Here is a 21,814-nt window from a genome sequence, read left to right on the forward strand (position 1 = left end):
AGGCCATGTGCAGGGAGGCTCCGGGAGGGGAGGAGACCCCTGAGGAGTACAGGGGGGCTCTGGGCACAGAGCAGCTCCCTCTTTAAACCCCTGCCTGCCGGTGCAGCTTCCCCAAGCCTGAGCCAGGGGTCATTGGAGAGGGTGGAGCAGAGACCTGGTCAATTGGTCTTCACACAGGAGCTGAGTGAAGACAGCTCACAAGGGCTCCGGAGGAGACCTGTCCTCTCTGCATTTAGGGGCTGATGGTAGTTCTGGGCCTCGGTGGCTAATCCACAGAACCAAATGCTCAGGCCAGATCTCACTGTCCAACCAGACTGCTGGTGGCCACAGGTGGCTGCTGAGCACTTCGAATGTGGCTGGTCTACAATCAAAATGTGGGTGAGATTTTTCAGTTAAAAGGGATTGAAGTTTTTAGATTGCTATTTGAAATCTCTCTTCTCTGCAGCACCACCCCTAGTCTCTGCGGCGACTCCAACACTGTTTCATTCTGTACTTCTGAGGGATCTTCCCACAGCAAGTCAGGAGCGGGCTGAAGCCCTCACTTCCCAGAGGCAACTTCCTTATCTCTAAAATGGGGACGATGCCGCCTTTGATGTGAGACGACTTAGGAAAGTGATCCAAAATTAATCAAGTGCTGCGCAAATTAAGTTATTATAATAATCCCACTCTGCGGTGGATTCCCAGGAGGCTCCACACTCGGCAGTAACCTGGAATCACGGGAAAGGAGGGAGGAAATGGGGAAAATGGAGCTTCCCCAGCAGAGAGGACCCTCCCCGCACAGGCCAAGCAGCCAGGACCAGGTGCGGCAGGGTGTGTGAATGGCTCCTTGTCCCCAAGGCTGCTTGCAGCCTCAGAGGAACTGGAAAGGGAAGAAGACGCTGGGCAGTACGTTTTGGCCATTGTTATTTTTTAGCACTCCCAGCAACTGTATAAACAAACCAAATGGCCCCATTTTTAAGATGAACACAAAACAAAATGAAACAGAGCTACAGAAGTTAGGTACCTTCCATGCCTGTGACCACCAAGACCACAAATGATGTGGCATCTCCAGAGACAGGCAATCCTTCCCAGCAGGAGAGAGAGGGAGTACGGGGCACACTCCTGACCGCTGGGGAGGCACGTCTCTCTTCAGGAGTGCTCTTGGCATCCGGGGTCCCCCTCGCATTTGGAAGACAGAAGTGCCACCCCAGCGACTCAGTCAAAATCCGAGGATGTAATTGTGTTTGGAGCTGAACAGGTAGGTAGGTAGCTTTGAAAAGAAGGCCAGGGCCTTGTGCTGCACCACTCCACAGGCAGATGCAAGCGCACCTTCAGATCACAGGGCCACGTCGCCTGGGCAAGGCAAGCAGGGGCCGCTGGGGCACTGTGGGAAGCAGCCGAGACCCCACTCAGGTCCAGGGCGGGAAGCAGGGGGATCCCCTAGGCACAGAAGTCAAGGCCCAGGAGCAGGAGGCTCCAGCACCTGCTGGCCACCCCAACTCCTGCACAGCCCCCTAACTCATGGGCAAGTCCACTGCCTTTCATCTCCCTCAGTGTCCCGAACCAGGGAGACCCTGTCCCAAGGCCCCCACTACCAGCTCAACACCCTCAGAGGCTGCACACCTCAGAACCGGGAGGATCGAGACCGCTTGGCCACCTCACCTCCTCCCTCTGCAGGTCAGCCAGCCTTGCAGACGCTGCGCAGTAAGTGGCCGGCCAGGGAGGGCCACACTGGACAGTGGGCAAGGAGGCAACGGGACCCTAAGGGGCTGTCTTGGGAATTCCTGACAGTCAGCTGGAACGGTCGGCAGGGCAGCTCGCACATTTCACAGTTTCTAGTCCCTTTCCTAGGCCACACCAGGGCAAAGTGGAAACGCCCCTTCCAGACTCTCGCCCAAGCCAGAGTCCTGCCTGCAACTCCCTGGCCCTCAGAATCACACTTAGCACATAACTTGGTTTGAACAAAGGCCCCTCCTCTCCTCCCTGCAGCTGCCCAGCCCCCACCCCCTCGTCAGCCTTTCCCCCTAACCACATTAACTACTCAGAAGCACAGTCACTCCACTCTAGACTTACTCAGGAATCACATTCTTAGAATAACTCATCAATTATACCTGTCAACTTGCCAAAAGTGCCACAGGGAGGTGGAAAGTCTAGACTGCATCTAACTGCAGCAGCACAGCACCCCTGTTCACCAAGGGCCCCAACTCTGCAGATTGCTTTCAGAAGCTCACAAGAAGCAAGAACTCAAGGGAACACAGGCACAGAGCGGGAGTGTGGGCACACCCCACCCACTGACTAGCAGGCCCCAGGTGGGCACAGGTCTCACCTCTCTACCCACAGGACAGGAAGACCTGCACCAGCGTGCCAAAGGGGTGGGTGAGGAAACACGGAAGTGTCAGTGGATCATTTAAATATGCACACACACTCACCGTCAGTACAAATGCTGCCAAGAAAGCAGTACCATGACAGACATACTTTTTAATTAATTGGCAAGGATCATTAGTAATTAAAACATTTATTGTATGCAAATGTTGCAGCTCCATCGGATAAGTTTACTCTCTTAAGCAGGATAAACACTCATACGAACACCGCTTACGCAGAGCACTTTCTTCACGTGTGAAATGGTACATTTTCATTCAATTTAGCCTGAAATGATTCAAAATCCAAATTATCCAGGACTATAATCAATAAAGTTTTCCCCTTGATTTCAAACATTTTTGTAAGCAGAACTAATTTACAAAGATATTTCATTTCCATGAGAACACATGTCACTATTGACTAAGCTGACCTTAAGCAGGTCACTAACCTCCCATACCTCAGGGTGGCTTGTTGAAGAAAGGGGTTGCCCACCATGGAAGGGCTGGTGGCTTGGATATGGGCCCACACGAGGGGCTCTACCCATCACGGCCCATGCGGCCTCAGTACACCTTTAGAAGGGTCACTGTGCCACAGAGACTTCTTTTTAAATAACACTAAAAATTCTCAACATCCTTGCAAAGAGCACATTTTGATCCTTATTCGGTTTAGTTTGTTTTAAAATTCCCTAGTCAGAGGGAGAGACAGAATTCAAGGATCCTGACACCTTAGACCCATTTCCTGTTTGCCCCATGACCAAGCCCTGAGTCCCCAAGCCACTTGACCGGGAGGGCTTTGGGTCACAAGCTCCCCATGACGTTGGCTGTCTGTCCGGGAGGAGAGGTGCGAGCCCTGATCCTGAGGCGCAGTGGGGTTTCTCGGGGTCGACCGTGGAGGCTCACCAAATGCACTCTCTGTCCCCATTCAGCCTCCTCCTCACCACACTAGGCCTCTGCTCAATCCAGGGGGGCCGGGTTGGGCAGCCCGAGGCAGAGTGGGAGCCAGAAGTCCAAGTAAGCGAGTCGGAGCCCAGAGCAGTGACTGTTCACTCAGCGCCCGCGGAGGAGGCTGCACCACACGGCAGTGTCCCCTTTGGCCTCTGCCCCTGAGAGTCAGCCCTGCAGGTGAGACTGCACACCAGAGAGAGACCCTGGTGTCCCAGGAAGGGAGCTCTGGTCAGGCTGGAAGTGCAACTCCCCTCAGGGGCCTCCTCCAAGACCCTGGGGAAGTCACCTTCCTCCCTCCCTGGAGATTCTGTCAGAGGCAATCAGAAAGGTATCTGTGGGTGGTGACAGGTGGGCAATGTCACCTTCACTAAGGCCGGCAGGGACCGAGAGGACAGACAAACCATCACTAGCACCAGTGTTCTCCTGGTCAGCAGTAAACAGCCTTCTGGAGACCAATGGGCTCTTCCCAGGCACCAGGGCGTCCTTTACCAGGCAGAAGCGACTTGCTCTGCAGTCCTTGGGTGTCCTGGAAGGACAATTCATCTCCTGAAGGTGACCTGAAGCCCCAGAGATGTCACCTTCTGCAGGAGGACCCCAAGGCGAAATGTCTTCAGCTCCTAGACCACAACAGTCTCTTCCCTCCCATCCCAGGCCCTCTCCCTCCTGATCATCCCCTGCTCTCAGCTCAAACAGAAACCAGATGAAACCATCTGCAAACAACTTGGGAAGCTCAGTGTGTGCCTCGGGAAACTTACACAAAACCCTTCTAGGGCCAAGCCTCCTCCCCTCCCCCCCTCCCCCCTCCTCCCGCTCCTCCCCTCCCCCTCCTCCCCCCTCCTATCCTCCCCTCCTCCCCTCTCCCCCCTCTCCCCCCTCCTCTTCTCCTCCCCTCCTCCCCTCCTAGGGTGGTTCAAGGCCCAGCTAGTTAATGGGAACTTCTCTCCCCTCCCCGCCCTCCCCCACTGCCCCTTGGCGGCTGGGTCCGCATTTGATTCCTGTCTGTCACTGAGTGATGAGGACAAAGGGTGAGGAGTCAGGAAAAGGTCTGCGCCACTTTGTTCAGAGTCTGGATTCGAACTTTGGATGAACCCTTCACGGGGAGGGGGCTGGGGGAGGAGAGGAGAGGCCAGCAGGAGAAACCCCGCCACTCTGGCGGCTCCAGCCTCCAAAGAGATCCTCCTTGGACAACAGAAAGGAAAAGGGGTTGGAGGTAGAAACAGCCTCCCGGGGCCCCTTAGGAAAAGGAAGGGTGGTCTGAGGTGGGGGTAAGGGCTGAGCCCAGGGAAACAGAAGGCCAGCAGTGCTCCCTGCAAGCCGCGACCCAGGCCGCGGGCTGCCAGCCGAGCCAGCGCTGTTCTGCTTCTCCCCCCGCCAGCCTGTCTGTCTCTGTCTGTCTGTCTCTCTCCCCACCACCTCTTATTTATTTCTAAAGCAAAGGAATTCCTAATAAAGCTAAAGTGGGCTGGTAGAGAGCTCTGGGAAAGAAAAGAATGAGGGGTTAGAAGAGACGGGTCAAACAGCTTTCTGAAAGTCCAGGATCGTGTGTGTGCGTGCGTGCGTGTGTGTGTGTGTGTGTGTGTGTGTGTGTAAAATGTTAGTGCACTTTACCACACGCTTCAAAGCCAACGATGCTCAGTGCGGGGTGTGCAGGGCGTGTGCACGTGATGTGCCAGTGGGCAGCATCTCCTGTGTGGCCCTTGCCTAGAACCCTAATCCGGAGCTTTTAGAAAGCACCATCGACACGGCTGAGACCCTGCAGAGGCCAGTCCTCCTGTGTGCTCACAGACCCCAGCCAGGCCTCCTTCGCCCCCACTTACTGGTGATCCTTCGATCGCACTGCCTCTCACTGGCCGGCCAGGCTTCCATTCTGTGAACCGCTGACCACATCTGGACTGAGGATTTCTGGCTCCCAGTGATGGGCATGATGGCTTCATTCAGTCACTTTGTGTCTGCATGCAAGAATGCCCTTTGGGGCTGGCCTCTGTCCTTTGGTCTTTGCCTCAGACTCGATATTTCAATTCCAAAACATGAGGTGCTCATCCCAGCAGGGAAGAGAGGGGACCAGCATCCCTCAACCCGGGGCTCTTCCCCCTGCTCCTGCATAGGAAGTGGGCTCAGGGGACTGGGTGGAGGGAAGTGGGGCTGTGCTTGAGACATCTGGCACCTGCTGCTCTACTCCCCGGGAACATCCCCTGGTGCAGTGTGTGCTTGGCCCCTGGGGCAGTATGTGCCCAGGGCTACTGCAGATGGGAGCTCTGTGGCTCAGCTCCCTCCTCGTGAAAAGCTATGTGAAGAAGAGAGGTTGGAGCTGGGATTTGGAAGCAAACCTATGTGTTTAAAGCCTCTCATTCTGCATCCTCTGACTAGAGAACAACTCAACACTTTGAACATGTGTGCATGATGTCTCTGCTCTAAGAAATCCAACACACAAAGATCAACAGCTAACAACAGAAAACGCAGATAAAATGCTGGGCGAGGAAGGACTCGCATTACCAAAAGGGCTCTCCGCCCCACAAAAGGAGTGTTAGGAGCCACCAGTAAGAGCCCAGGAGCACCAACCTCCCAGCCCCTGCATGTAAAGGTGAGCTCAGCCTCCTGTGTCAGGGTCTCCAGGTCCCTATCTCCCGACACCCTTCCCTGAAGCTCAGGCGCCCACTCACACCAAGCCCCCATGCTCGAGGAACAAAAGCCAAGACAGTACAGCACCTTACCTGAGGACACACAGCAGTGGCCGCCCACAGCCCCGGGGGGAAGCAGAGGATGGGAAATGGGGACACACACCAGCACAGGCTGCAGTCCTGCACCCCAAGCACGCGTACTCCGATCTCCTCATGCACCCGTCACCCTCTCCATTCACCACTCAGCCCTGTGAAACTGGGCAGGGAGCTGACATTCAAGTTTCCTTCTCTGTATGAAGTCCTGGTGGACTTTGGCTACTGCTCCCTGTGGATGGTAGTCTCTGTTTCTAAGCTCCCTCTGTGGATAATGGTCTTGTCATCTGCTCACTCTCAATCACACCTCCCTGCAAGTCTTGTGGGATCTCTTTCTCCCTACCCACTGCATGCCCCACTGATTCTGTGTTCAACAAGATTTCTAAATCCATGCCATGTTCTAAATCAGCCCTCCACGTGCCTGCCAATCTGTAGCTTCTTGCTCTTGCTTCGGTTTTATAAGCAGCTGTGACAGCACAGTGCAGGAAGGAAATCTTGGAGTGGCATAGAGCTTCACAGTCTACCAGCAAGGCTCACACACTGTGCAGATCCATAATGCCCCTGGAGAAATAGTACAGTCAGAACCACTGGACATGAGAGGTGCCGTCCTGAGCCAGCACCCTGGCCACTGCTCAGCTCCAAAATAGACCTGTGTCATCATGGTGCTCACAGAGGGCTTAGATGCTTCCATTCTGCCTTGGAGATGAATAGGGGACATGTGCATTAATTGAGCACCATCATGAGCCAAGCTCTGTGTTCCATGCTTGCTTTTGCAGCAGGGAAATGTCAACATTCCCCTCTGAGCAGCCTCCTTGAGGACATCAATGAAACACCTATGTGTGAGCTCTACAGACAGCACATGTCTCTTCTTTTCACTCTGACTTCCCTGAACACATCAGATGAATAACTCCACCAATATAAGCCCCTAAAAACAAGAGGTCATATGCTTAGAGGTGGCTGTTGGGTACATTTTCCTATTTGGTCTGACATCCAGATTTGCCAGCAGGACTATAAGAGTCATCATCTATATTTATGGTTCTTTCAAATGTACTAAAAAAACGCTCTGAATTCCAAGGCTGGGAGTAGAGCACGTCTTTCCCATGCACCTCCGAGTTGGGCTGGCAGCCTCCCAGGTTGCCTCTCTCTCTCTTCCTTAGTACCCCTGGAAAAAGCCATTTGTTGGACATGTGAATAAATGAATGAATACCTACAAGCAGTACTTATTTAAGGGATGTTTTAACAAAGAGGTGAAATTATATATTGCAAAATATGTTGCTTCATAAGGGGGAGTGGGAAGAAAAAAGTCTACAAACCAAACAATCAAGTTTCCCAGGTAGATATATATTGTTACAAAGACTTCTCTGGCTAGATATGTGGCTAGATATATATGGTTACAAAAGCTTCTTTGGCTAGTTATACATCGTTGCAAAAGCTTCCCAGCTAGGTATAATATACACTGCTATAAAAGCTTCCTAGCTAGATATACATTGTTACAAAGGCTCCTCCGGCTAAATCCAGGGCTACATACACCAGCTATCAGGAGGCCCAGCTCAGCGTAAAAGCCCTGGGCATGCAGAGGAGCCCAGAGGAGGAATGTGAAAGGGGCCCAAGAAAGGAGTCACTTCTAGTGGCCTCCAAACCAAGCCAGAGGAACCCATCAAGACATGTGGGCCCCATGCCTGACCGCCTTCCTCAGGCCTGTGGTGCGATCCCTTCCCTCGGACCATCCCCAGGAGAAAGCTGAACAGCAAAGCCACTAAGGCCAACGGAGCTACCTAGCACTCCCTGCTTAGCGGTATCAGACGGTGCTGCGACTGGGCAAGGGCTCCCAGGGAATGACCCTGACAGCCACAGCCAAGTGTGAGAGATCACAGACTCCAGCCAGAAATTGCCACTGGATGGCGGGGTGACAACCCTTCCTTCTCCTCCCCAGGGGCTCAGGGGAGGGGCAGCCTCTGCTAGAGCCACCAGCTGATGCTCCCTTGAAGCTCTACCCCCTCAGCCTCCTGAGAAGCCAGCACCCTGAGTCCCCACTGGGAGCCTCTGGGCCGTGTGTGTATGGGTGGTGGTGGTATTGGAAGGAAGAGTCCTTTCTGACATTTCGGTGGACCTGACGTGAGGCCCACAGCCTAGACGCAGCGTAATCAGACAGAAAGCTATTTTAGCTCCTGGAAGAGGGAGACCCCAAAGGCCTCCCAGAAGAGGAAGCAGGACAATCTGTGGTGGGATCAAGGAAGGTGCTGGCTGAGCCAGGGTCCCTCGCTGCCAGAAAGGCAGCTGCACCCCCCACCTCCACTGTCCCTGGAGGCCTGGAATCTCTGTCCTCTCTCCATACCCCGCCCCCGCCTCCTCCAGCCTCTACTGTCTCCTCCCAAAAGCCCCCTCACCCTGCCTCATCCTGGATCACAATGCAGAACACAGAGGAGCCAGTCAAGAGCTTCACAGCTGGTTGATCCCCACCAGAGACCCTCTCTCTGAGCCTGCACCAGGAACGGCCCAAGAGACCGAGAGGTATTTCCATCCTTTCTCCTCACTTTGACACATCACCCAAGAACACAGGTATAATCCACAAGCCAGCATCCCTAAAACAGGGAGTACAAATTTTGGAAATCATTTCTTAACATGCTCATAAGTAAGCCGGAGTAGATAAAGGTAAATTTTTCGCACTTGCACATGGCGGCCACCGGGAGCTACGTGTCTGTAAAGCACCACATGGGTACTGAAGGGTCAGGAGCTCACCACCTCCAGGCAGGCTCCTAGTGCGGAGGAGGCTGGGCCCACCTTGCAGGGTGCTCACTGTGGGTGAGGCACTCTGCTACCTGAGGTCACCTCCAAGGGCCCATCAGAGCACCCTGAAGCTCCATCTTTCCCCCGCAAAGGTGAGCAATGGAAGGACAGGTGCTCCCTGCCTTTGGCTCACTATCTACACTGAGTGACATGAGGGAGTGAAGGGAAGACAGAGGAGAAGGGAAAACTGGTGGGCGAGCTCACCACTGGGATGGAGCCGGGCGAGGTCATGCATGTCCCAGGGACTGCCCCTCGGGTCTTGGGATCAGGTTTCCCTGTAGCTCAGCTCCAGGATCGCAGTGGTGCCCACAGCCCTGGCTACCTGACAGAGACCACAGCCTCTCCCAGCCCAGGCTGCCAGGCCAGGTCTGGACTGGAGGAGGGACCACCTCTCTCTCCAAGGACTTGGGGACTAGAGAAGGGAGGGTCAATCAGCTCCTAAGACAGAGGGTGTGGAAGGGCGGCAAGTCCACAGGACCAGGGCTGTCTCCACCCTCAGGGCTCCCCTGCCCTCCTGGCTGACGGTGCTGTCTTAGATAGCTTTTCACCACTGTGATGAAGGCACCCCACCGGAACAACTGTAGAGGAGGAAAAGTTTATGAGGGCCTCAGTTTCAGAGGTCTCAATCCAGACAGTAGACTCCATTCCTTGGGCTCGAGGTGAATGAAGCAGGACATCTTGGCAGAAGAGTGCGGCAGAGGGAAGCAGCTCCCACATGATCAGGAAGCACAGAGAGAATCCACTCTACAGATAGAAATGTGCACCCCAAAGCCACGCCCCCAGGGCCTGCCTCCTCCACCACACCCCACCTGCCTCCAGGTACCAAGTAATCCCAGCAGGTGATAATGCACTGAGTGGGTTAAGGCTCACGTAAACCTGTCATTTCTCCTTTGAACCTCTTGCATTGCCCCACATGTGAGCTTTGGAGGGATACCTCACATCCACACCATAACAGGTACCAATCCCTAGACTCCAGAAGGAGAAGCTAACTGCACTGAGAGTGTCCTGAGAGCCACCGCGCACCGAGAGTATACCTCGCACACTGTCTCACAGAAGACAAGTTGAGTTTCCACTAGGGAGCCCTTATCAAGCCAGAGTCCAGTGTGCCTGGCACTGTGAGCTTACTCCCAGCTGACCCCAAGTTCCTCTGGAAGTCTGAGCCAAGAGTAGTGAATGCTCAATAACCATTAATACACGCCCCCTTTTGGCTAAACATAAGAAAGTGTTTCATTCAAAACTATTAATTGAACAACTGCTGTGTGCCAGGCACACAAATCCTGATCACTATTTTCAAGAAATTCATAGTCTTATGAAGGAACTGGATCATTAGACAATGATTACAGTGAAGTGTGATGAGTGCCAGAGATTTCGTAAAAAGAGTTACGGCAAAATACACTGATGTGTGTCCCATATTCTTGGGGACAATGTCCACTATATCATTTAACATTTTCTCATTAGAAATTATGGCGGGAAAATTTGCATGTGGCTTCATACCAAGGGGTAAAAATCTGCTTTCCCTTAAACAACTGATACATTTGCAATCCCAAATGCTTTGAAATTTAAAACTGGTCCTGTTTCTTCTTTTGCTTTTGCTACTAGGAAAGAGAATGAAAATTGCAGCCATCTTCTCTAGGACCTTGCTGTGTGACACTGAGTCAGGCAGCTCTTCCTTGGAGCAGGGAGCTGGGAGGCTATAGGAGGAAGGGCCTCCCTCCACCCACAGGAACGAAGGTCCCTAGTGTGCACTTTATTGTTGGTCTGAACACCCTCGTCTGTTAGGGCATCCCCTTCATTACCTGGACATTGTGTGAGCTGCTGAATTCCTCTCTGAAATCAGATGAGCAATAAATAAATAGATTAGATACATAACCAGGGCTGGGGCTGGGGCTCCGTGGTAGAGCTTGCCTGGTCTGTGTGAGGCACTGGGTTCGATTCTCAGCATCCCATATAAATAAATAAAATAAAGGTCCATCTACCACTAAAAATTAAAAAATAAAAAAGATACATAGCCAGTTCTGCTTATGAGTAGAAGGAAATTTTTATCCCTAAGTGTGCAGTCATCCAAGCAGTGGGAAATTCATGTGACCACAAGGAAAATGGCAGGGAGCAGGTATCATAAATACAGGGGAAACCAGAAAGAGGTGCTCCTCCAGGGTGGTGACCCGAAGGCCCATGCCCCGTCTGTCCCTCTTGTGAGATTCCCTCCCCTGCGGCCTTCCGGGGGCACTGCTTCCTGGGCAGGGAAGGTGGACAGGCACACCTTGAACGGTCTTCTCTTTCCCCGCATCGCCTGGTGCCGAGAAGCAGGAGGCCCTGCAAGTGAGGCCTCACAGGTCCCCACATCACCGGGCTGCAACTGGCATCTCAGGGTGACACCACTCTTGAGGGTCCAAGCTGAGAACACTCACTTATCAAAGGACAGCTGCCCCATGCAATTGTGCATCTGGAGAAACCAGACGCCACCTGCACAGGCTAGAGGTACCCAAGGGCCCTGACTGCCTGGCCTGTGGGGAGTGGCCGAAGGAGGGCAGGACAGGGAGGGTGTGCGAGGACCAGGCTCTGCCCTGCTTTCGCTTTTTGTCAAAGCACCTGGCTTCTGAGAAGGAACCAGAAAGGGTGACGTATGTGCTGGGCAGCCCAGCTCTAGACCACTTTGGAAACAGGTCAGGCTCCTCCCCAGAAGAAAGCAGGTGAACTCTGAAGAGAAATAAGCCCAGGGCAGTGAAACCCAGGGCACAGGGCCAAGGCGGGGTTGGGACCTTCCTCTTCTGCCTGTCTGCTGCCAAGCACAGCCACAGGATGGTAAGTTTCTTGTGAGAAATGGGGCCAGACATGAGCAGCCAAATTTGTTACCTGGACAGCAGAGGAGGATTCCACCAGGTTTTCTTGGACAAATCAGTTTGAAGTGCTGTCACCCAGTGGGAATGAATATTTTGGTAGAAAAATCTATTTGGTAAAACTTACTGAGTAAAACCAGTCCCACCTCAGCCTCTCCATTGCTGTGTGACTTGGGCATTTCATTAGCTCTGTGCATCTCAATTTCCTCATCTTAAAAGCTAGAGTAGCAGCAGTACCTCTGCGTGCAGTAAGCACCTTTTGTGTGCACCAACTGTGGACAGGAGAGTTCCCAGCTTCAGTGAAGTACAGACTTCACTTCTGCTGACGGTCTCTGCTCAGCCTCCTCTGACAATCAAGAGTACTCTCCCCTTGAAGTCACTTGGAGGAGCAAGGACAAAGCAACACTCACTGTCTACACTGCCTGTTTCCTTCGCTCGCTGACAGCCAGGACAGAAAGAAGTGAGTGTGTGTTCTGAGAGCCAGAGATGCCTTCAGGGCTGGCCTGTCCCCATCAACTGGACTGAACAGCCTCCCAGACCAGTTTGATCCAAAGAGACAGGCAGGTGTTTCCTTAGCAGCAGAGGGGCTGGACAGCCTCCGTGAAAAAGCCGGAAAGCCGTCACCCAGAGTATCATAGACCTCAAGGAGACAGGCGGTCTCAAGGCACCAGGCCTTAAAGAGCATTCAGCTAACCCAGTGTCTTCCACCAGCCGGGGGAGAGGAAGAAGAAACGAGGTAGCTGTGGAAGAGAGGGTATGGATGTGAAAGATGAAGCTAACCATGAAAATTTAATTTGTTAAAATAATGACTAGAGAATGACAGATAATGCACAAATTGTCTACATGCATTTATTGAATACATAATAAATATGTGTAGGAACGGATATATAACTATATATGTGCGCCATGATAAGAGTTAATTCCAGCTGCTAGGAAGACCAGTGTTTGCCTCCCTGCTAGCAAGAACCCTGGAGCACAGAGGTAAATTCCGACCTCTCGGGCAGACACAGACCATGTAGCTTAAGCTGCCCAGGTGAGCAAATGTCACAGAATGCCTACCCAGCGCCTGGTAAATTCCAGCCGTCCCAGGAAATGCCAAGTGGTCTCAGGTCACAAGTTTGGCAAATAGCACTGGGGAGGGGGGAGACAAAGGGAATGAGGGGGGAAAGGCAGAGGGAAGTGTGGGCCACGGTGTTTAGGGAAAGGCAGGAAGGCCAAAGGGACAGCACTTTCCCCAGCTGCCAGGGTCGACCTGGAGTCCTTGCATTCAAGGAAGGACGCCTCTGCATGCACACCCAACTGAGGACTGTCCTGGTTCAGAGTGACCTTTGCAGCCACACTCCTGGCACAGCGCTCTGAGCGACGTCAGCTGGCGTGCTGGGATGACTGTAAGTGCGACTCAGGCCCCTCATTGGGCCAGAAGGTCCTGGAGCAAGGGCCCTGCTGTCTTCATAACGCTTCAGACACAGAAGTTTCATAAACATGTGCTCCAGATTTAACAATGGATAGAGCAAAACAGAATACTGATCCTTCATGCCCTCCCCAAACTCAAAACAAAGTGAAAAATTTTCTGGAGTGAAAAATCAACCTGTGAGGTCAGAGTTTTTGTTTTTGTTTTGTTTTGTTTTTTGGGGTGGTCCTGAGGGTGGAACCCAGGTCTCCCCTGTGCATCTCATCTCCCCATCTTAGAATGCAGGCCGGCCTCTCCTGCCGGGCCCAGCCAGGCCTGGCATTCATCTTTGGCTCTCCACTAGGGAGGAGAAGAGTTTTCCCTACCATCTCCAGAACAAGTGAAGTTCACAAATATCTGATGAAATCTACTTAAAAAACAATCAAGCTTCCATGTCCTCTACTAAGAAGGACAGCATTCCAGAAGGGTCAACAGGTGAGAAGATTCTTTCAGCTGGATGTGGACAAGCCCATCAATTTCCATGCGTTGGCCAGAAAGAAGCCACCTGAGATGTTCTCCCCTCAGCCCAGGGAAGTCACCGGGATGTGCCAGCCTGGGACCCAGGAGGGGCAGGTAAAGAGTGGCTTCCTGTCCCTACTGTCACCAGTGCCTCTGCTACCACTGTTGCCCTTACACTTACAGTGTCTATGAGAACCAGACGCCGCAGGAGAGGCACAAACTCCTTCCCTAATACCCGCCATCCTCTCCCCAGAGATCCTGGGACGAGAAACACCCATGAGGAGACCCTCTGCTTGAGTTTATAGAGGGAACCAGTTCATAGGGTTTTCAAGTATGGAGGAAGGGCCACCTTCCTGCCTATGGCTTCCACATTTATCTAGGGAAAGTTTGGGGAGGGTCTCCTGGAAGGCCTGGTGTGTCCTTGGGAGCTACAATGGCACAACACTGGGAAGGCACAGAATCCATGGAAGAAAGCAATCCCACATCCAGAGCGCCTTTCCTAGCATAAGTTTCTAAGAAGAAAATAAAGTAATATGGCTTAGGCGGCAGCACATGCAGCCCCTTCCTGTGGGCTCCAGAAGGCGGAGGGGGAGGGGAGCGACAGCAGGGCCAACGACCAACATCGGTTCTCTATTTTCTTTAGACTGGAGAAAATCAGGCCACTTGAGGCCCCCTTTATGCGTTCCTCTAAAACAAGACAAGCCACCAAATAAAGAGACTAGGTATGTTATGTTGGAAGGCCCAAACCTTGGAGTGTTCAAGAAATCAGACCAAGCTTAACAAAAACAAACGTCAAGGCTGTTTAAAGTCCATCAAGGTTCTTGGGTTAAAGATCTCCCCGGGGCAGGATGACTGCGCTCCCTGCAAGAGCCCACGGAGCGAAAGAGGGAGGGTTTCCGCGGCAACTTGGGATTGTGTTAACCCACTTCAATACCGTAACGGGCGGGCAGCTGGCGTGTGTACCGAAAGGGGCCGACAGACAGAGGCCGACCAGGAAAGAAGCTGCAAATTAACATGCGTGCATGTGAGCACACACTCGCCCACGTGCTCACACGCAGCTTCTGAATGTCACCTCCGTATGTAATACCAGGGCCAGGGCCGTCTGCACTCTGCCCGCGGGAAACGGGGCTCCGGGCCCAGGGCAGGACCCCTTCGGGGCGCGTCGCAGGCCCCGCTGCGGGCTGGTGCGCACGGCCGCCGCGAGGGTCGGTAGGTGAGCCCCGGACCAGGCTCTCCGGGCGCGGCCCTCTCCCTCCTGCAGAGCAGAGCGCGGCGGCGAAGGAGGTGGCGCGGCCGCACTTGGCTGGGACCCCGCGAGGCCGAGCGAGGCGCCGAGCGGCGGGAGGAGACGCGCCGGGCCGGGCCGGGCCTCGGGGCGCGCGGGGAGAGCAGCCGCGGCCGGCCGGGGAGCCAGCGGGCGAGCGCCGGCCTCGCGGCCTCCTGGGCCGCCGCGCCGGGTGCGCGGGCCTCCGCGGGTCCCGGGCCTCGCCGCCGCCCGCCCCGCTCGGCCTCGGCCCCAGGAGCCGCGGGCCTGAGACCGGGCCCGCCGCTCGCCCCGCCCGCCTGCGGGGCCGGCTCAGAAGTTGGGTTCGCGATCCGGCCCGCAGACGCCCGGGACCTCGGCGCCGTCTCCTCCCGGGGCCGAGCGAACGCGCGCCCGCGCTCGGGGGTTTGTGGCGTGCGGTCGGGTTTTTCTTTCCTGGTTTCCCCGCGTCCTCCCCAGCTGGCCTCAGGACCAAGCGGCTTAAAGCATTCCTACACGACGTGGCCACGGCGCGGCCCGCTCCGAGCCGCAGCTCTCCCCGCCGCGCCCCGCCAGGCGGTCCCCTGGAAAGGGGTGAGGGATTACAGCGCCCTGGTAGGGAAGCGCACAAAGGAAGCTGCGCGCCAGCGGCCCGTCCTTTGTTTTTAAATGTTGGTTAATGTACGCAGGGTGCGCGCCCCCAGCCTCAGCATGCAAATGTGCAGGGGGATTAGGGTCTGCAGCCCACACCCAGCAGGCCTTTCAGAACCGCGCAGGCTGCGCTCATCCAGCCTCAGAGAGGCTTTCTTTGTCAGGGACAAGGGGTAAATGCAAAGTTTTAATTCTATTAACAATGGTAATTATAAGGATTCCCTTAGGGCGACAACCCTTGAGGTCTCAAATCACCTAAAGCCCTCGGAAGGAAGGACTGGCTGCTCTCCCTCCACCCAGCCCGCACAGGCCACTGGGTAAATGTATTCCTTTGACCTACTGGCAGATTCAATCATCTCAAAGCAAGACAAATAGGTAAGTTTTTCCTCTCACTCCCTGGCCACCCTTTCTTAGAGATGCAAACACTTTCTAAATATCCTCACTTGAAGCCTCGCTGACATGTAGGTGGAAAACAAATTATTTCAGTGTTTCAGCTGAGGCAAATGGTGGCCCAGTAACGCCATGATTCCAAGGTGAAAACCAAGCCAATCTTCCTCTGTCCTGCCCTCCACCACGTGAACTCAAAGAGGCTTCTGCACTTCCTGCAGCCACAAACCCCTGTGCATCCTAAAAGGCAGTGGAAAGCAATTTCCAACAGCTTCAGAGGAGTGTGTGAAGGCACTACTTGCATTCAGACACCATCAACAAGGTGGGTTAGACTGGGACTGGCCTCAAACTGGCCTTGCAATTGTGATGCTGAGTGTGTCAATAATGAGCATTTCTCAAATTCCACTAGGATTCTCCCTCCCTGTTTGCATTCTCTGATGGACTTGATTGATGGAAGCTTTACCATCACCACAACCAGTTTTACATGACTGTCCACAAAAAGATACCAGGATTCCTAGGCTCAGAACTGCCATAACACAAAAAGGACTTTCCTCTTATACACGCTCACCCTGCCTTCCCTCCTATGAACCCAGTCTCAGCAAGGATCATGTTGGGGCTCATGACCCAAGGAAAGGGGATCAGATTAGTGGCTCTCCGGAGTCACCCATTCTGTGGACATGAAAACCTGAAACCAAGAGGTTAAATGGAGTTCTCAGAATAACATGCCAGCAGGGACTCGTTGGCGCTGGGCCTGGGGATGCCTGGTGTGGGACCTGCAAACTTTTGTCACACCATGGACTCTTCTATACTTTACTCTCTGTGTTTTGGCTAAAAAACCCACAGTGGCTGTTTGGCTCACGCAGCCTATTTTAGGGTGCATCCTAGATTTCATTAAGGATATAGAAACAAAGCATAAAATGAGGTTTGATGTCTAGAAAGAATGAAAAGAGAAGACATGCCCCAGACCACTGGGTCCCAGCACCCTGTGACCTTGGAGTGTGTGGGGGAGGCCCCTGCCAGGAAGAGGTGCCTGGGTGCTTGGTACTCTGGTGCTGTCCACCAGGAACCAACCACACCTGCTACAGATTTGCCAGATCAGGCTTGAGCAGGGAGCAACATGTGTCTTCCTCGGAATGCAAAACCAAGCCAAAAAAGGAAGAAAGCAAGCTCTATGACCCAACAACCCTCCTGTGGCTGTGCCGTCCAGAATGGCAGCGACCAGCACACGTGGCTGCTGAGCAGCTGAAATACAACCAAAGGAAGGTGTGAAAATACAACCAAAGGAAGGTGTGCTGTAAGTGTGAACTCCCCAGGGGACTCCAAAGCCTTAGTGCAAGACAGAACGCAAAGCACCTCATTAAAAATGCTCACGATGACTGCAGGTTAAGGTACTTTAGATATATTTCAGCCAAATTAAATGCATAATTAAGATTAATTCTGTTTATTTTCAGTTTTGTTTTTGTTTGTTCATTTATTTATTTATTTATTTTAATAATAGGGGCTACCAGAAAATGTCAATCATTAAATTCAGAGTTACAGGAGGGCTCACTGAAGTCCCAAGGACTTCTCCCAGAACTCCAGCTGGAGAGGAGGGAGTGTCGGGGACCTTTTGCTGAGCTTTGTCCAACTCTTATTTTTCTCTTCTACAGACAAGCATTTCTCATAAAAGCAGGTGAGCAAGCATTCCAGTGAGCCACGAAACTCCAGAGCAGGGCTGGTGACACATCCAACCCAAGAGACAGGCCCAAGGGCAGAGAGCAGTGGCCAAACATCTGAGCCAGGGCTTCAGAACAAGCGCGGCTGCCATTAGTTGAGCACATCTTGAACCCCGTTCTGTGCATCAGCGACCTGTTCAGCTGGTCAAGCTGGTCAAGCACCCTACCCAGCAAGAACCATGCCACTGTCTAGTGGACGCAATGGAGCCAGTTAGGTCAGATGACAACACTGCAAGCTGAGTCCCACCACGCGTGGGACTCAGGGTCTCTCGCTGTCTCACACTAGACTGCTCCTCGGAATTCTCCATTCTTTTCTCAAAGTGTCTTCCTCTCCAGGAACCTGACACTGACATTCCAGCTTAGAGATTCATTCCTTTGACTTTACTTTTCACCTCTTTACAATGCAAATTGTTCTGAGAGAGGCTTCACATAAATCCTGACCATGCATAATTCAAATCAAAAAATGTGTTCATAATATTTTCCCCTAGAGTAAATATTGACCAAAGGAGACGAAAAACACAACATAGTCCTTCACTGTATAAGAAAAGAGATGTCCTTGATTGGAGAAAGTGGGGAAAGGGAATGCTGGGAGCCACGTGACCTGGGAAGACCCGTGTCTCACCCACTGTTCGAGCTGTGCTCATTAGGAAGAGGGGGAGGGGAGGAGGTGGCAGGCACTGCAGACAATCTGGGAGAGGGTCTGGGTTCCTCAAAACCCAAACGTAGCATAACCATATGACACAGCAACTCCATTCCTACATCCAGAGAAAGCATGTCCACACACAAAACCAGTCTGCAAACATCCACAGCATGGTTCCCAAGGGCTTGTGCACCCATCCGCTGGTGCAGAGAGGCACAAGTGCAGTGAGCCTGCACAGTGGCGTATTACCTAGCTGTGGAAAAGGCATGAGTGCAGCCACGTGCTGCCACACATGGATAGGCCCTGGATGGACGCTAAGCAGAACAGTCAGAGAGCCACATGTGGTATGGTTGTCCAATGGGAAATATCCAGTATAGGCAAAATCCACAGAGACAGTGCAGACACACCCTCCTCAGGAGCTCAGCAAAGGAGAACAGGCACTGACTGGTGGGGGGGGGGGGGGGTGATAAAGATGTCCGAACATTAGATTGTGGTGATGAGCACACCACTTCGTGAATATTCTAAAAACCACTGAACTGTTTTTCTTTCTTTTTGTTATTTTCTTTTTGTTATTTTTGTTTGTTTGTTTGTTTGTTGTTGTTGTTTTAATGGATGAATTTCATGGGGTAAAAAACATACTTCAAGAAACCTGTAAAAAACGAAGAATATTCCTGTTTTGTGTCAAAGCTCTCCTTATGACAAAGACATCACTTTTCTTAAGTAAGGGACATCTCAGAACACAGGAAAGGTCGAGCTGCCCTGCACTTACTTCATGTACTTTTCCTCCCTGGAGCCCCGGCAGGTCCCACGCACGGATGGCCTCTGTGACTTCAGAGAGGAAGTATTCAGGACGGAGACCACACGGCCCCTCCAGCTGCTGGGGCTCAGGCTGCACCTCTAGCTGTTGAGGTGGTTCCTGTCCAGTCTGTAGGTGATCAAGAAGCTTTCTCTCCAGTTCCCTCCTCTCCTGCCCCCGCGGCTTCCACCCTAGTCCTAGCCTTCTGGCCAGATACAGCTTTCACTTTAGGAGAATAGCAAGAAAAACAAAAGGGAGCAAATCTTAAATTCAGCGATTTTTGTCTCTTTTCGGCATGGAATCAGAGTCTTGGAATTGGCTCAGTCTTTAGGGACCATCTGGTGTAAGCCTCTTTTTCATGTAAGAAAACAAGGACAGAAATGATAAAAGCCAACAGCATGGACTGTGCCAGGCACTGTAATTTACATACATGACCTCATTTAGTCCTCCAACCACACTTTGAGACACTCATCCCGATGAGCTCTATTTCAAAGATAAGGAAAAGGCACAGAGAGGTCTAGTAACATGAACAACGTCACAGAGATGAGAAGTCACAGATGTGGGCACAAACCAAGGACTCTGGTTTAGAGGTCAAGTTCCTACATCACTGTGGTAGTTCCTCCTAAAACCAGCCATTTGCCTGTGGGTCAGAACTACCCGGCAATAAGTCCAGAATGAGCATGGGCTGACCCATCTACCCCCAGGCCCAGTTAGCGACAGAGTACCAGGGGGGCCCAGGTGAAGCTACAGTGGGAACCCAAGGATGGATCTCCCCCTGTTGGGGTCTTGACTTCCGTGCGTAACCGAAGACCGACAGTGTTAGGAAGCATGAGACCTGGTGAGTGGAGCTGGGCGGCCTGTTCTGCCAATAGGCAGCGGGTTCTGTAAAACTGACCGTCTGCACCTAGACTCTCCTTCTCCTTCTGGGAGTCACTCTGCCCAGTTCTGAGAAGTGAGGTCCCTGAGACGCAGATGGGCAAAGCTGCAGACCGGGAACTGCCTACCCCATTATTTAGTTATGGACCGCTAGAGAATATGTCTCTTTGGCCAGGAAGGGTTAATGCAAGGACAGATTGTGAAATGGAGTAGAAGATGAGTTTGGAGATAATTTATTATATGAAACAGCATCTTTTATTTATATAACCCGGGGAGCTCCAAGGGCTTTGCAAACAACTCATTAACCCTCCATTTATGCTATTCATCAATTACTGCATTCCTTGGCTCTCACACAGTGTCTCAGGTAAGGGGTAGATGTGGGCCGGGGCCACTACTGTCCTCTAGCCCAGGTCGGTCGGGCAGCACCTGGGCAGGTGCCCCTCTAGGTCATGAGCGAATGGCGGTGTCTTTGGGGCTGGGGCTGGCAGAGTGCTTTGCTCACGGTGCTTGGGGTGAACTTTTTTTTTTAAAGAAAATCAATAAACATATATCGACATCTACTTCACTAAGTTCAAACACAGCAGCATCTAAAAGATGTTTGAAAACAAAATGAAGGATCAGCGTTCCTAAGGCATGCAGGAAGTAAACCATGTTTCAGAAGAAGCCAGGCTTATGCTTTAAAATCAAAAGGGCTTTCTACTTCCGAGTGTTTCATACCAGGTTTTGGTTATTTTATTTGTAAATATTTTAGCAAATTTGCCAAAAACAGGGAAAAGTTCCTGGTGTCAATAGAAGACGAGCAGAAGCCCTCAGTGGGTAGAGGCAGCTGAACTCGGGCAGGTGACAACCCCTCCACCCAGCCAGGCTGGCTCACAGCCCCCGGCTACAGCTCCCCTGCCCTCCCTCACAAGCCACTCCTAGAGTCCAGGAGAATCTCCTGGCAGCTGACCAAGCCCTCTCCACATCCTTCTCCCCACCTCTCAAAAGCAGCATTTTTCTAAACCCATTTCTAAAACATGGAGTGCAGGAGAGTGCCCGAAGAGAAGGGGCCTTGTGGACCCAAGCTCAGCACACATCCTGTCCCTGCATTTCCGAGACACAACTATAGGTGTACAGCGCATGTCCACGCCATTCTACACGGCAGTGCCCGGCCACAGGACTGCCACCGCCTGCCGCCTGAGGAGGGGCGCACAGCTAAAACTGGCTCGTACCTTCCCTCAGGTGTGCCTTCTCTCTTCTTAGACCCTGCTACCAAAATGATAATAATAATAATATATTATTATTATTATATACCTCATTATTATTATTAAAATAACTTTTTAAAAAGACCAAATTCTTGTATTCTCTTATTAGAAAAAGAAAGATTTGCATTTACCTGCTACAGATGAGCTTCTACAAAAAGTTAGTCCTGCCTGAAGTCTGAAAGGAATCTGATCTGGGCTGCTCTAACCTCCCTGAAGTCATTTCAGTCTGTTCTGCTCACGGACTAAAGCCATCAGAATTACTCCCTGCAATATACAGCTTCCTTCCGTAGGAACCCAACACACACACACACCCACACACACACACACACACAGTATTCTACAATGCTTTTAAGAGGAGAGGAGAGGAGAGGAGTAGAAGTCCCATAATGTAATTGCCATATTAAAAAGAAGAGTCAGGCAAGAATAATAAGGGAGATGTCAAAAAAGAAATACAGTAGTAGACTTAAAAACACCCCACAGTTCCGTGATGGGGGTGTTAACTGAACACAGCAAAGGGAAAGAGAGAGAACAAAGGGGGTTGAGGAAGCAAAAAATAATTTTTTAACCTCCTCCAATTATTCGACTTAACTTCAGTGCACATTATGCACTGAGGAAAATTGGCTGAAAAGCACCATATATAGCTATTATATTCTAAAATTAAAAACTATTCACAACAATTGCAACTATTCATTGCTATCTATAAATATTCTTCTTACTAAATGACATCTATTTTTTTT

The 21,814-nt window shown here is 52.1% G+C and overlaps 1 protein-coding gene and 1 long non-coding RNA gene across 4 annotated transcripts in view; one reads left to right on the plus strand and one right to left on the minus strand.

Annotated features, from left to right (window-relative positions):
* Pbx1 (PBX homeobox 1) overlaps positions 1 to 21,814 on the minus strand; it is a 232,129-nt gene that overhangs the window by 202,898 nt on the left and 7,417 nt on the right. The gene's annotated exons all lie outside the window — the stretch shown is intronic.
* On the plus strand, positions 14,618 to 17,210 carry LOC139707853 (uncharacterized). The gene is made up of 4 exons (XR_011709277.1): positions 14,618 to 14,734; positions 15,647 to 15,794; positions 15,906 to 16,128; positions 16,216 to 17,210. It is a non-coding gene; the product is annotated as an uncharacterized lncRNA (long non-coding RNA).

The sequence above is a fragment of the Marmota flaviventris genome, chromosome 12, assembly GCF_047511675.1.
Source record: "Marmota flaviventris isolate mMarFla1 chromosome 12, mMarFla1.hap1, whole genome shotgun sequence".
Lineage (NCBI taxonomy): Eukaryota > Metazoa > Chordata > Mammalia > Rodentia > Sciuridae > Marmota > Marmota flaviventris.